This window comes from Asparagus officinalis, chromosome 4 (genome assembly GCF_001876935.1).
Source record: "Asparagus officinalis chromosome 4, Aspof.V1, whole genome shotgun sequence".
NCBI classification, from domain to species: Eukaryota; Viridiplantae; Streptophyta; class Magnoliopsida; order Asparagales; family Asparagaceae; genus Asparagus; species Asparagus officinalis.
Genome location: NC_033797.1, coordinates 62,888,096 through 62,897,807, shown reverse-complemented (window position 1 = coordinate 62,897,807; position 9,712 = coordinate 62,888,096). Strand labels below are relative to the sequence as shown.

The 9,712-nt window shown below is 32.5% G+C and overlaps 1 long non-coding RNA gene across 1 annotated transcript; it reads left to right on the top strand.

The window, feature by feature from the left end:
* LOC109835983 lies at window positions 7,901-8,282 on the top strand. Its single transcript, XR_002245767.1, has 3 exons — window positions 7,901-7,926; window positions 8,033-8,104; window positions 8,211-8,282. It is a non-coding gene; the product is annotated as an uncharacterized LOC109835983 (long non-coding RNA).

Below are 9,712 nucleotides of genomic sequence, written 5' to 3'. Positions count from 1 at the left end.
GCTGTGGCTCGGGTTGAGCTTGCTATGGCTCAGGTGGGTATTCACACAAATACTTAAATTTACACAAAATAGTTGTCATAAAAAATATTCTCAAAATTTTAAGTTATACGCATATATCGTCCTCACTCATACTAGGAAATCCTTAGCGGACTCTATACATGAATCCTAAAAAACTCTATCCTAGCTCCACTACTCGACACAGGATGATCCTAAGGATACTGGAACTAGAGCTCTGATACCAACTATAACACCCCTAGGTTCACACAAGGTTGCAGTCCGAGGTGAAATCAGGAATATCAAACCTGCTATGCACCACACTCTGCAATAACATGTTTTACCATCACAATTACTATCTCTCTATTAGAGTCAACAACAGGTGTAGGTACAAAAGAAAGTAAAAGATAATACAAGAGATATATGATGAAATAATAGAGATAAAAATAATATTTCATCATCCAACATACAAAAAATATAAAGTGAATCTCTGAAATAACTAGTCAGGAGATCTCAACAAGTCTCAAATACAGAATATCTGATAAAAGAAAATAAGGCACACAACCTTTACAACTTCTAGAACATAACTCTCAAATGCCTAAACAAAATGTCTACAGTGGAGCTCCATAAATAAAATAAAACTATAAATAAAAGATGGGCGCTAATAAGTATCGCCATCAACCTACGACTCTCCGTGCACCTGGCTCGTTACCTGAAATAGGAGGGGATAACGACCGTCAAAGCGCTAGCGAGCAACATCACAACCAACCCCAAGGGAGAGGGCTCGTTACATATAAAAAATACAGTTAATACATATATACATGAAATCATTGATCCTAACAATAAGAGGATTTTAGTATTTAGGAAATTACAACACGAGCATAGGTACGTCGAGCAAAATAATCTAAACAAGGAAACCCTCATGTATATACCTTGTATCTCAAATTGTAAATCCCTAAATACCAAACCCAAGATCTAATAGAGGAACAATAATATAAAGAAGACTAACCCATCTCAGAACTCAAATACCATGTCATGTCAAAACCCACATAAGTGTCATGTCCAGCCTATGTAAGTGTAAGTGTTATACTCAAGGTTTAAACATGTGTCCAACACATGGACTAAGACTAGGTGTAGTGGATGGCCAACACATGGACTGCATATATAAATTGTCCAACACATGGACTGAATGATGAATGTCCAACATATGGACTAAATATAATGAATGTCCAACACATGGACTGAATATGATGAATGTCCAACACATGGACTGCACATAATAATTACCCAACATATGGACTGAATGAAATATGTAGAATATCAATGAGATATATGAAAGGATGCATATACACTAATTTCACACATGTCTCGGTGTGCAAATCTAAACTTATGTCTACAAGCCATCTCACATATGAAGATACATAATAAACAATAATTTCTAACTCCAAATATTCGAGGTGACTCCTCGTTCATATTAAAGGACAAAACAAAAGTAAACATGCACAAGCTGTGCCGACGATCAACCGAAATAGGCAGAAACCCTTCACATGTTTTTGTCTGCTTCGAAACAAATCTAGAAGTAACATCATTACTTTCCAAGCATAATATTACTGATATCAACATATATGAAACAACATGAAACGAAATATTAGCATGTAAATATATCGTCGAAACCCTAAACATTTATATACACATATTTAAACGTTTTAAAAGCAAAAACTTATGATTTAATTCATGATTAATAAATTTTAGATCTAAAAATTGTCAAGGTTACTGTTATAATCAATTAGAAAATTATGATAATGTATTCTTACTTCATAAGTTCTAAAGATCTATCTTTTGTATACTAAAAATACGTTTTAGGCTCGAAAAATCCGAATAAAACTTAATAAAACATGTAAAATAAAAAGGTACAGAGTTGGGCAAACTGTTACTTGCCTCAGATGCTAAAAAACTCCTTCCACGTGAAAGAGAACCAATCCCCTTCACTGCACTGCACAAAACCTGCTAAAAAATCCTCCGAAATCCCTCAAAATCGCCAAAGAAAAGAATTAGGGGTTGAGAGAGGGGAAATGAGGCTACTAGGGTTTGGAATATAGGAGAAAAGATGTGTTATTCATATTTAAACATGTGTATATATGACAGCAAACCCAAAAAACTACAGCCCAAAACCCGAAACCCCGAAACTGGAAAACTCAGTCTCACTAGAAACATACTCTTTGGTATTTTGGCTGTAACTTTTGTATCCGACCTCAGAATGAGGTGATTAAATATTTGTTGGAAAGCTGCTGAATATATCTACAACTTTGGTCTTTTAAGGTTTTCCATATTGATAAAGTATCAGTGTGTAAAATATAAAATCTCTCCACTGATCATAAATTTCCAGATTTATACATCGAGCATGATTTGTGCATTTGCTCTTATATAAAATCTCTCCACTGATCATAAATTTCCAGATTTATACATCGAGCATGATTTGTGCATTTGCTCTTATATATATACATATATAGCATGATTTGTGCATTTGCTCTTATATATATACATATATACATTGAATTAATCTTAAATCAATTCTTAGCATACTCAAACATCATATTATGTTATCTATAAATATATAACATATTTATTATTATTTATCATAAAATATTCAAATTTTTTCGGGTTTTACAAATCACTAGCTTTAGAATTTACATGTCAAATAGATTCATCCTTTAAATAGGTACCATGAATCCATTTTATCCACAACAACTCTTTATTAGTGTATATATACCAAATAGTTCTTAGTGCAGTAGCAAAGTTCCATGTAATTGCTGAAAATACCCCTAAACCTTCATGTTTCTTATCCATACAAACTTTGTACCAGGATACAAGGGGAGCTTTTAAAGCTTGATCTGATTTTCCCCATAAAAAATCCCTGCACAAGCCATCAATTTTCTGAAGGACTTTAGCTGGTAGGATATAGTTAAATGACCGAAAAATTTGAACACCTAAGATGACACTCTTAATGACATGAAGTCGACCAGCATATGATAGGTTCCTGTGTCTTAGCTAGGATTAATCTGGTTTGTGATTTTCATTAAAAGAGGACTGTAATCAATGTAGGATAACCTTTTACATATTAGAGGGACACCAAGGTACTTAATTGGCAGGACTCCCTCAGGTATACCCAGTAGATTGTGAATTGAACTTTTAACAGAGTCTTCAACATCTCCATAAAAAATAGAGCATTTAGAAAGATTTGCTTCTAGTCTAGATGTAGCTCCAAAGTTATTGAGACACTGATATAATTTTTGAATTGAATATAGATGTCCTTTGCTGAAAAGAAGAAGGTCGTCAACCCTTCATTAGGGGAGTAGTGGGCATTTCAGTTAGTGGTAACGAGTACTTTCAATAGTACTAACGGTCGTTTAATGAGGGTGAAGGAGGGAGGGGGGGGGGGGGGTAGCTAGTACAGAGCAAGTGTGTTGAACATGAAGTGATACTTATTTTATGTCCAAAATTTGATTATGTAAGAGTTTGTCTAATACCGTGATTATAGTTGAACCCTTTACCATGCATAAGGATTACAATGTCGTGCACTCATAAAAACGATTATAAATAAACCATTGGTATTAAAAGAATTTAAAGGTTTGAGTTTCATTTAAGAGGCATAGAAAGGCATAGAAAAAAAGTTGCTACTTTCATGCATTCATCAAATCTATGATGGGTTCTAGTGTAATATTTAATAACCATTGTTCCCCACTAAATCTTTAATTCCCTTAAGGGAGAAAAATAGTGGATCTTCTACACGTAGCAATATTCTTTGTTATCATGATGCGGTTCTGATTTTAATATATGTTCGCTTTCTACTATGAATTGTTTAATTTATATATTTGTATTCATTTTCAGACTTATTGTCTTGACCATATACATTCTCTAGTCATGCACATACAATTATTCTATTCTCATAAGGCATTATGTTAATGACAGTCACAACTTTGCATTTTTGTTTCTTAGCTTATATTTAACCCATCATTTAGAGCTATACATTCTGAAACCAAGTCACGACTGTATAATTTTGTACTGTCTTCTATTGTCATCTTCCTATCTTTCACAAAAGCTAAGCCCACGGTCTCGCGTATTAATTATAAGATAAAACGTTATTTGTAAAGCGCCAATATATTATTCTACTATATATTTTGGTTCACAAACATTTCAAAATCTTTATGTTAATTAATTCGGGTGCAAACTCAGGCCTATTAGTTCTCAGGAGGATAAAATAAAACGAAGATAGTTCGTCTGAAAAATAAAAATTCAAATCAATGGCAAGATAGTAAAAAATAGGCCTGTCCCTGACCCGGACGCTGGGCAAAACAGAAGCCCGGCAACAGGGTTGCCCTGGGCCGGGCCCAAGCCTGAGCGGGACGGGCTTAGGCCGGGCCGGGTTTTATTTGTTTTTTAAAATTTTTACTTTTTTTATTTTTTCAAGAATACAAAACAAAAAAGAAACACAATTTTGATAAAAAAATTATATTATTAATCAATTGTAATTATGTAATTTATAAATATAAAAAGTTATACAAATTAAAATGATATAAAATTATTGTACACTTCAAGGAGCCCCAAGGCCATATCAAATCAAAGACATATAAATATATATGTTGTGGCTTGGATTTGAACAACTAACCTCCTCTCTAAACTCCTAAATTTTACCACTAGACTAAGTAGCTCATAGTATTCAAATAATTCAATATATGAATATGTATATATATAAACACACACACACATATAAATATATTATACATAAACAAATTGTAAATACATATAAAAATTACATAAAAAATTGTATTATATATATATATATATATGGTAATGTTTTCCTAAGGTGACACCTTAGATTATCACCTAAGGACGCGGCCTAAAATCACATCATTCTTTTTTTTTGCGATCCGCTCCGTTGAACTTGATCTACACGTTTTTAAACCCAAACATATTAATTTTGGGGTGAACCCATCGTGTTTTGACCATTCGTTGAGCCGTGCAAAGAGTTCTATTTATTTGAAACCGTTAAAATTACGGTGAGTGGATGAATGGTCAAAACACGACAGGTTCATCCCAAAATTGGTGTGTTTGGGTTTAAGAATGTGTAGATAAAGTTCAACGGAGCGGATCATAAAAAAATTACGGAATGATGTGATTTTAGACCGTGCCCTTAGGTGGGAATCTAAGGTGTCACCTTAGAATCACTTTTCCCTATATATATATATATATATATATATATATATATATATATACAATGATTAGGAACAAACTTTATTTTCTCTTTTGTATCGTTTTAGCATACTTTTAAGCAGTTATTTTGCCTTATTGGTTTTAAATATTCACCTTCATTGTATAACATTGTTTCACTATTTTCACTTTTGCAACAGTGCACTTCCTCAAGTAAAGCTTGGTTTCATGTCAGTCAAAATAATATGAAAATTCAAATTAGCTTCAAATTATATTTGTTTTCTATCAATTCAAATATTAGCATGAAAATTTAAATTGGGTGTAGCCCATTTAAGCAAACATCAAAGAAAACAACTAATCGCAATATTAAAGTTTAGAGACAAAAGTGAGCATAAACTATTGAAGTGGAACAGAGGAACAAATTTTAGTTAGAAAATAAGCCAAAAATACTTAATCATGATATTTAACCACGTGCATTGCACGTGTATAAAACCTAGTTGTTACCTAAAACTTCCAGCACCTGGCACACATATAAACTTGTGCCTAAACCTAATCAACAGTCCAGTCCAATGTATGTCCAAAAGTCCCAGCCCAATATATATATATATATATATATATATATATATCATACTCTCTTTAAAAGCACGAGTTCGAGAAAATCTTTCTATGGTCAGTATTAACCTTAGTTTTTCTTTGAATATTACATTGTTATCCTAATCTATTCTAATTTTAATCATATCTTATCTAATTCCACGTGAACTATCTATAGGTCAACAGTTTAAAAATGTTATTTTGGATATTTCACTTAAATCTTAATCTATCAAAATACTAATTATATCCTATATTAACTCCATATGAACTACCTATAGCTTAAAAATATAGAAAAAATAAGATCAAGAAATTATACATAGATAACATATTATAATACATGAAGTATTATAAAAAAACCTAAAAAATTCAAAATTTGCATATGATAGCCTTAAAAGTTTAAAATTACTCAAAACACATTGACTTTTTAAAACTTAAAAATAAACATGATACCTAAAAATCTAAAACTTGCAATTAACACCCTCAACATTTTAAAAATTATAGAAACAACCTCAAAAGTTTAAAGGCTAAATTACATTTATATACCCTATATGTTTCGCTCTTGATGCAGTTATATACTCTAAGTTACAAAATATAGCAATAGAAACTAAAGTGAAGGAATCATAAACTTAATATAAAATTATTTTATATAAATAATCTTGCAATAGAAACTAAAGTGAAGCCATTGATCAACTGCATTGTAAAATATAATAAACTAGATAAGATGAGAAAATTCACTATAATGGACAAAAAATATGCACATGATACTTAGTTACCATAGTGTAAGTAAAAAAATTAAAATTGATATTTTTTTCTCTATATAGTGGCACGACTCTGCAAGTATCCTTATTTGGAGATACGACTATCAACGAAATACTAATTTTTATAAACATGATCAAAGATAAGCATGTAATAGTACTGTCAGATTTCAAGATCTGTAAATATGAAGGTAATATATTTTACAACTAAAATTCTTATTAAAGACCACTAAAATATAAAATCCATCTTATACCTGTCTCAAATTTGTATGAAAGATATGTATATCATCGTAAATCATGTTAATAATATATCAACTTATTGAAGAAATAAGAGATAGATAAGTAAACCAAGCAGATATCCATATAACACGATAAAGAAAAAATATTACACTTTAAAGCTAATATGCAGGGCTCATTCAGAACAAGCTGCTAAAACAAAAACATCTCCATCAAGGCTCTTTATAGATACCACACAAATTTAAATTATTTAATATTTTTAAAAATAGCTTAAATTTTTGAGTAAAATCAGTAATCTTTTGAAGTATTTTCATGAGCTCTTTTAATTTTTTATATGGTTATATGGATGCTTTTATCATATAAAAGTATAATAGAGTTAGCATTAATCTTTATTTTATGATTTTTTTTCTAAAGTCTATCAGTGATTAGCAACATAATTTATATTCTCTTTAGTTTCATTCTAGCCCATTTTTAATTAACCATCTTGTCTTATTGGTTTTAATTATTCATCCTTCTTTTATAACATTATCTTTTCAAGTGTTTTTCACTTTTACAACATTATACCTTCTTAAGTCAAGCTTGGTTTCATGCTGATCTAAATAACGCAAAAATTCAAATAAGTTTTAGAATATAGTTATTTTTTGTCAATTCAATTATTACATGAAAATTTTAAATTTGGTGTAGCCCATTCAAACAAACATTAAAAATAATAATCACAATAGTAAAGTTTGAAAACATAAGTGAGAAAAACAATCAAAGTGGAACTGAGAAACAAATTTTAGTAAAGAAATAAGTCAAAAGTACTTAATTATAATATTTAATCACATGCATTGCACGTGCATAAATCCTAGTATGCTAAAAATTGTGTATGCTAAATATCCTGTGTACTACTTTTAATTGGCTGCACATGTAAAAAATCTCAATTTTTAGTCCTAGTTTCTGTATCATATTTATCATTGATCATTATCAAGATTCTTTATTAACTGGGTTAAATTTGTAAAATTTGATCTTTGCAGCTGTCACAGTTACCTTTGGACTCCAAAAGACCAAAATATGATGCTATTCAAGGAGCAAATGTCACACCAACTACGTTTTATAATATCGGTGACCTTGAGATTCAAGACAACTTAGCGCGCGTTTGGTATGCATTTCCCTCAAGTTGGCTTGCTCTTCATTAGGCCTATTTGCCAATAATTTTCTTAGAATCAAATTTGGTTTTTTAACAAATATTGACATCCTCTATCCAGGGTGGATATTGGAACTAGTGAACCGTTGCTTCTAGACGTATTAGTAAATGCCTTGACCTGCATAAGCTCTGAGTAAGTGTCAACTAAATTACTTCATGACCATATTTTTTGGCCATTCCCTGCCTTCGGTGCTGTTCACTGGTTAATTTATTGTCAATCTTCACTTGTAACAACCAAGCCCGTTCACGCAACAGCTATGTAGGGATCAAGCAGTTGGTTTTTGGCGGCTCAGAGTTTGAGAACTGGAAGGTCGCGTCGTAAAGTTTGGGCAAATTCGATCCTCAAAAGACGTTGACAAATTCCACTACTGTAATTCTCTGTATTGATCAAAATCAAGTTGTAGGTTGAGCTTTTGTTGTGTAATTGTAGAATTTGATTTAGTAGATGATGTGGTGGGTTAAAGAGAATGTATGAGTTGATTTATAATGTAAATATGAAAGAGGTTAATTATTTAAAGGAAAAATGAAAGGGATTGTTGGTTGGTTACTTTGGTCTATAGCTTATGCGTTGAATCAAATCAGTTATGGAATTTTAAGAGTCTAAGACTCTAAATTTTATTAGTATGATAATAAATTGTTATTAAAAAGGTTCAAATATATACTATGAGCATGCCATGAGTTTTTGACAAACACAATGCCTATACTAATTACTACATTGACCCACTGCTGCAGGTGATCTGGACGTTTGAGAGTTCCAATTGTTGAGTTCGTGATGACTCAAATCAGTTGAGAAACATGATTGAGTTTGGGCTCTAATTAGGATTAGTTATACTATACTAATTAGGATTGGATTGAATGAAATAATTATATTAGAAAATCCAATTAAGATTCAAGCTAGAGTTCTAATAGGATTAATCAAAATCAATCTCTATATATATTGTATCAATCCATGGGTTTAACAATAAGAAAAAAGAGAGATTTATATTCCACCATTGTTAGGGGTGTGTAATCTCTTCTCAAAAGAAATAAGATCTTCCCCCATCTCCTCGTGGACGTACACAGATCATCTCGATCGCGTGGAACCACACTAAATCTTGTTGTTTTCTATTTGTCTTGATTGCTTGGTGTAGGCGTCTGAAAATGCCTATAGGTGTCCGCGCACAGCTCGAGACGGAGAGAAGATGACGAACGTCGTTATCCGAGTCTAGGAGGATTATCTGATGCCGATAAGTACATGAACCAGGATGGCGAACCAACCGTGTCTCGTGTGCTCACCGGCCACCTCCAATTGGCCGTCTTGCCTGTCGGTCAACTCGCGCGTGTCGGTTAGCTCCAAGTGACCAAACGCACTCGTCAGTCAAATCACACGCGTTGGTCAGCTCCAAGTACCATAAAGAACCTAACGAGCACATGAAGCGAGTCAACAAAGCATGCAAGTCAAGGGAATGACGAAATACGCATTACAAGTCCGGAGAAGTCAGAAAGTGTCGAACACCTCAAAGTGTCCCGCAAAAATAAGATGCATTTATACCATGTTACAATTTGAATTTAAAGAAACTCAAAAGATAAATGTTATAGGTATCTTCGCCAGATTTCCAACGCATCTTGAACCAGCTCAATCCAAGGTCGTACAAGAGAGTTAAGACTAAAATACCGAAGGTATCTTAAACTGACTCACGAGGCGGAGGATCGGATCAATCCGACCCGCGCGCCGGCGGGTCGGACCAATCCGACCCACGAG